Raw genomic sequence first — 6,141 nt, 5'->3', positions numbered from 1 at the left:
ACATACAAACTGAATAAGAGTGAATACTGAATAATTCAGAGTGAATACTGAATAATTTATCATTGGTACTGAATAATTCAGAGTGAATACTGAATAATTCATCATTGATCCTGAATAATTCATCATTGGTACTGAATAATTCATAGTGAATACTGAGTAATTCATTGATACTGAGTAATTCATCATTGATACTGAATAATTCATAGTGGATACTGAATAATTCATAGTGAATACTGAATAATTCATAGTGAATACTGAGTAATTCATCATTAATACTGAATAATTCATAGTAGATACTGAATAATTCAAAGTGGATACTGAATAATTCATCATTGATACTGAATAATTCATCATTGATACTGAATAATTCATAGTGGATAATGAATAATTCATAGTAGATACTGAATAATTCATCATTAATACTGAATAATTCATAGTGGATACTGAATAATTCATAGTGGATAATGAATAATTCATCATTGATACTGAGTAATTCATCATTGATGCTGAATAATTCATAGTGAATACTGAATAATTCATCATTGATACTGAATAATTCATAGTGGATACTGAATAATTCATAGTAGATACTGAATACTTCAAAGTGGATACTGAATAATTCAACATTGATACTGAATAATTCATCATTGATACTGAATAATACATAGTGGATACTGAATAATTCATCATTAATACTGAATAATTCATAGTGGATACTGAGTAATTCATCATTGATCCTGAATAATTCATAGTGGATACTGAATAATTCGTAGTGAATTCCGAGTAATTCATCATTGATACTGAGTAATTCATAGTGAATACTGAATAATTCATCATTGATACTGAGTAATTCATCATTGATGCTGAATAATTCATAGTGAATACTGAGTAATTCATCATTGATCCTGAATAATTCATAGTGGATACTGAATAATTCGTAGTGAATTCCGAGTAATTCATCATTGATACTGAGTAATTCATAGTGAATACTGAGTAATTCATCATTGATACTGAATAATTCATAGTAGATACTGAGTAATTCATCATTGATGCTGAATAATTCATGGTGAATACTGAATAATTCATGGTGAATACTGAGTAATTCATCATTGATACTGAATAATTCATAGTAGATACTGAATAATTCAAAGAGGAAACTGAATAATTCATAGTAGATACTGAATAATTATTAGTAGATACTGAATAATTATTAGTAGATACTGAATAATTGAACTGAAGAGACTCCGTCAGTGCAGTGATGGAGGTCTGGGGTTACTGCTGATAAATTAACTCCAACAGTCTCTGACGGAGTGAACATGGCCTCCAGCACGCTGACTGCTTTCTGCTGGACACTGCTCTAACAGAGATCCACTTTGAAGCTCAGGCTTTAGAGGGATTAAGGCTGAACCACGTCACTGAGAACACACTCCGGCACGGCGGAATACACACAGCTTCAAACACACACTGCTTTACCATTTACAGATCAGAGAGTAGCACAGAATTATTCCAGCATATATTATTATTATTATTATTATAGTGTCATTGTTAAAATGATAAATTATTAGTTTAAAAATGATTGAAATTGTTAATTAAAACTGAATTATTGTGTTTCTAATCTCACTGGTTTACTGTTATCTGTTATATGAAGAAAACAAGCTTTAGAAATATCAGTTATTTACAGTTAATAACCAACTACTGCCAACAAGGTGTTTCTAATAAAGTGGCCAGTGAGTGGAAGCACAAGGTAGGGTTTCTAATAAAGTGGCCAGTGAGTGGAAGCACAAGGTAGTGTTTCTAATAAAGTGGCCAGTGAGTGGAAGCACAAGGTAGTGTTTCTAATAAAGTGGCCAGTGAGTGGAAGCGCAAGGTAGGGTTTCTAATAAAGTGGCCAGTGAGTGGAAGCACAAGGTAGGTGTTTCTAATAAAGTGGCCAGTGAGTGGAAGCACAAGGTAGGGTTTCTAATAAAGTGGCCAGTGAGTGGAAGCACAAGGTAGGTGTTTCTAATAAAGTGGCCAGTGAGTGGAAGCACAAGGTAGTGTTTCTAATAAAGTGGCCAGTGAGTGGAAGCGCAAGGTAGGGTTTCTAATAAAGTGGCCAGTGAGTGGAAGCACAAGGTAGGTGTTTCTAATAAAGTGGCCAGTGAGTGGAAGCACAAGGTAGGGTTTCTAATAAAGTGGCCAGTGAGTGGAAGCACAAGGTAGGTGTTTCTAATAAAGTGGCCAGTGAGTGGAGGCACAAGGTAGGTGTTTCTAATAAAGTGGCCAGTGAGTAGAAGCACAAGGGACATGTGATCACGGCTGCTGCAGAGCATTCCATTTCTATTGGTCAGTGCTTTTCTATGGATGTCCAGAGTATGAGGAAGAGTATGTCCAGATACTTTTGGACATTTGGTGTATATGGAGAATGAAGCCGGTGGGTCAGTCTGACCTCCCACTGACCTTTCAGTGTGTTTGATAGCGAGCCCGTGGGACAGTGTGCAGGTGCTGGAGGATAAACAGCATTACTCAGCAGTTCAGTACCTGCCTTCCTCACAGCTCTGCGCTCCTCCTCATCCTCCTCACTCTCTCCTGCTCTATTATTTACAGCTCCTCTTTACTTCCTTCAGCTTCAGCTCTGAGTCTGAGCACTGCCGGCCCTCGCCCTCTCCCTCGCCCTCTCAAGAAGCCTCCAAAACCCTGCGGTAGCTCAAGGCTTCCAGGGCTTCAGATAAAGAGTTTATATTATCTCAGTAAAACGCTGTCCCGCACTCGGCGGCCTCGCTGTCGGCTGTACCCTGGTTTCTGAAGAGCTAATAAAAAAATGTAGTACAATCATTATATCACAGCATTGCGTCCCCCAATGGACACTCTCAGCAGAAGGGTTCTGTATAGTCCTGCTAAAGGGTTCTGTACACTCCACAATAGTGGAACCCTTTTATTTGAGCCTTATATGAGAGCTCGTCCTTGTACCTGAAGATTGATTAACCAGGTGAAGAACCAGACAGTACTCAGACTGTCCTTGTTAAAGAACCCTTGAAGAACCCTTTTAAGGGTCTTAATGGTACTCTATTGTAATACTGTAATTTGTAATTCAATATATACAAGTTTTTTTTATATATTATACATAATATATAATATAATACATATACTGTGTTATATATGTATATATAAAATGTGTAATAATTCAACATATATATATATATCATAAATAAAAATTAAACATACAAGCACATAAAAAGGTGATTTGAAAGTCTAGTCATAATTCAATATATCAGATAAAACACTAAAACATTGTAACATTGTAAGATAAATTATTATATCATATAGTATTATATTATCTTATATAGTCTATTGTAAGATAACATTGTAACATATGTAAGATAAAACACTAAAACATTGTTTATGTAAGATAAATTGTTTATGCTACATTAACAGCTTTATCTCATAAAGAGTGAATTTAAAAGTTTTAAATGTTTAGAAAAGAGAATATAGAACAGAACCAGAATAATAGACACACTATAAGAATATGTTATTAAAAGATGAAAGATATCCAGTGTCTGTGGCTGTGTGTGTAAAGTTGCTGACAGTCTTCCAGCTTCAGAAGGCCCTGAAATGCTCACCAACATTAGCTCAGCGCTAACACCCTATTCACATCCCCATAGGGGCGCTAGCAGAAATTAGCTTCAGTGTAAAGGAGGTTTATTCTCAGTGTTTGACCCAAACTGGAGACTAAGCTCTAACGCTCGCTGCTGATCCCTCAGGATCTCCGGCTCTGACTGGAACGCTGTGTAGGAAGCGTGCTCTGGCTCTGGAAGCAGGCTAATGCTGAGGACGGAGGGGGGCGATTACATAATCCAGAGATTCTGCTTCATTGTTTTTCATTTACATATTTTATCATAACTATCACTATTAGCATTATCATCATTACCTACAGCCTTAGTGCTGTCACTCCTACTGAGTATAAATATTCAAAAGTATTGGGACAGCTGCTCATTCACTGTTTCATCAAGAGTGTTAAAGAGCTGATCCTGCTTCTGCTGGAGTAACTGTCTCTACTGTCCAGAGAAGAAGACTCTCTACTATTCTGGAGGAGGAGCATTGCTGTGAGGATTTGATTGCATTCAGCAACAAGAGCTTCACCAACTCCTCCCAAAAGTACTGGATGGAGCTCCTCCATCATCATTCCAGAGAACACAGTTCCTCCACTGCTCCACAGCTCCTCAATGCTGGGGGGCTTTATACCCCTCTAGCCCACGCCTGGCATTATTAGGCAGCATGGAGCCAATAGGGTCATGATGATGATCTGCTCCAGAGAGTCCTATTCTATTGGCAGCACTTCTTCTCTACAGGGACTAGACAAGCTGTGTGTGCAGAAATAAAACATTAACTGTAGAAAAGGTTTTTATCAATCAAAAATAAATAAATAAATAAATAAATAAATAAATAAATAAATAAATAAATAATAATAATAATAATAATAATAATAATAATGATGATGATGATGATGATGATGATAAAACATTATAAATATTTGCACTTTGAGTCTGTTGGACCATGATCGTAATCATAAGTGTGATATGTGTGTTTAGGATGTATTTAGTAAACCCCCGTATCTCCTCTGGGGGTGTGGCTCTTCAGCCTGGCGGGCAGCACAAGCTGGCACTAACTGCATGCGTTCAGCGCCACCACGCGGTCAGAATGTGTAAAGCCAGTAAAACAGGTCTGATTATCCTCAGCTCTCTGGGCTGACCTGTTGCTGTTTACAGTAATAACTCTGGAGAGACAGTGATAATTAATAAGCATTGTCTTCTAAAAACCACACTCCTCTAGGGGACTGACCAATCAGCCTCACCACAGAAACATACTTCAGTATTTAAACCCGGACACAATATTAGGAAACATTCTACAGTTATACTTAGTTATATAGTGTTATATATATTATATTTGCTCTACTGATAAGCTGTTTGTCTCATTTAACATAATTAACAACTGATTAAAATTCATTTAGTATTTCAATAGAGTAAAACAGAGTTACCTTCCCCCGTAACGGATTTTCACTCAGTTCTTACATGCAATAGTTATTATGTAGTAACAACTGTTAATTATTATTAACTATTCAGTATCTACTTGGAATTATTCAGTATTTCAGTTTGACATTTTTATTCATTATCCATTATGAATTATTTAGCTAATAATACAAATTATTCAATATCCACTATGAATTATTCAGCTACTAATACAAATTATTCATTGTCCACTATGAATTATTCAGCTACTAATACAAATTGTTCAGTATCCACTATGAATTATTCAGCTACTAATACAAATTATTCATTGTCCACTATGAATTATTCAGCTACTAATACAAATTGTTCAGTATCCACTATGAATTATTCAGCTACTAATACAAATTATTCATTGTCCACTATGAATTATTCAGCTACTAATACAAATTGTTCAGTATCCACTATGAATTATTCAGCTACTAATACAAATTATTCATTGTCCACTATGAATTATTCAGCTACTAATACAAATTATTCAGTATCCACTATGAATTATTCAGTTACTAATACAAATTATTCATTATCCACTATGAATTATTCAGTTACTAATACAAATTATTCATTATCCACTATGAATTACTTTTATCCATATCTTTTCATGTACCTTTATTTCATGCAACTACTTATTTCATATTAGTTTGTTTTGAATAATTATATAATTATAATATTATAATAATATGAAATTCCTCCAGTCCTCAAATCTCGTCTCTTCTCACGACACTATGACGTTCCTCGGCATGTCGCTGAGAAAATGGCGGCGCGCTCGTGTAAACAGCGCCTGCGCGGTGGAGCCGCGCCGCTATGGAAATAGCGCATGCGCAGTGGTCCGCATTACTGCGTTAGCGGGCGATTTGGAGCGCAGCTTCGGCTAACGGCTACACACCGAATAACCGCGGAATAAAACAGCCCGGTCATGGACGAGCGCGGATTATGACTGCGGAGAAGCTGCGACTGAAGAATTAACTGATATATTTGACATCGCGTGTCGTCGTCGTCTGTAAACAGGTAAATAGCGGAGCGGTGTGCTAAGCTAAGCTAGCAGTAGCTGCTGGAGGTGAGCCTGTTCACCGACACGAACGCGCTGTCCTGCGGCTTA

General features: G+C 36.5%; 1 protein-coding gene across 2 annotated transcripts in view; it reads left to right on the top strand.

Moving 5' to 3' along the window:
* Positions 1-5,881: 5,881 nt before the first annotated feature.
* The window catches only part of ahctf1 (AT hook containing transcription factor 1), a 28,227-nt gene continuing 27,967 nt past the window's right edge, over positions 5,882-6,141 (top strand). For both annotated transcript variants that reach the window (XM_072688932.1, XM_072688931.1), the window contains exon 1: positions 5,882-6,050. The gene's annotated coding sequence lies outside the window, so the exon portion shown is untranslated. The remainder of the gene's footprint in view (positions 6,051-6,141) is intronic.

The sequence above is a fragment of the Salminus brasiliensis genome, chromosome 10 (assembly GCF_030463535.1).
Source record: "Salminus brasiliensis chromosome 10, fSalBra1.hap2, whole genome shotgun sequence".
NCBI classification, from domain to species: domain Eukaryota; kingdom Metazoa; phylum Chordata; class Actinopteri; order Characiformes; family Bryconidae; genus Salminus; species Salminus brasiliensis.
This window is presented reverse-complemented; position numbering and strand designations above follow the sequence as displayed.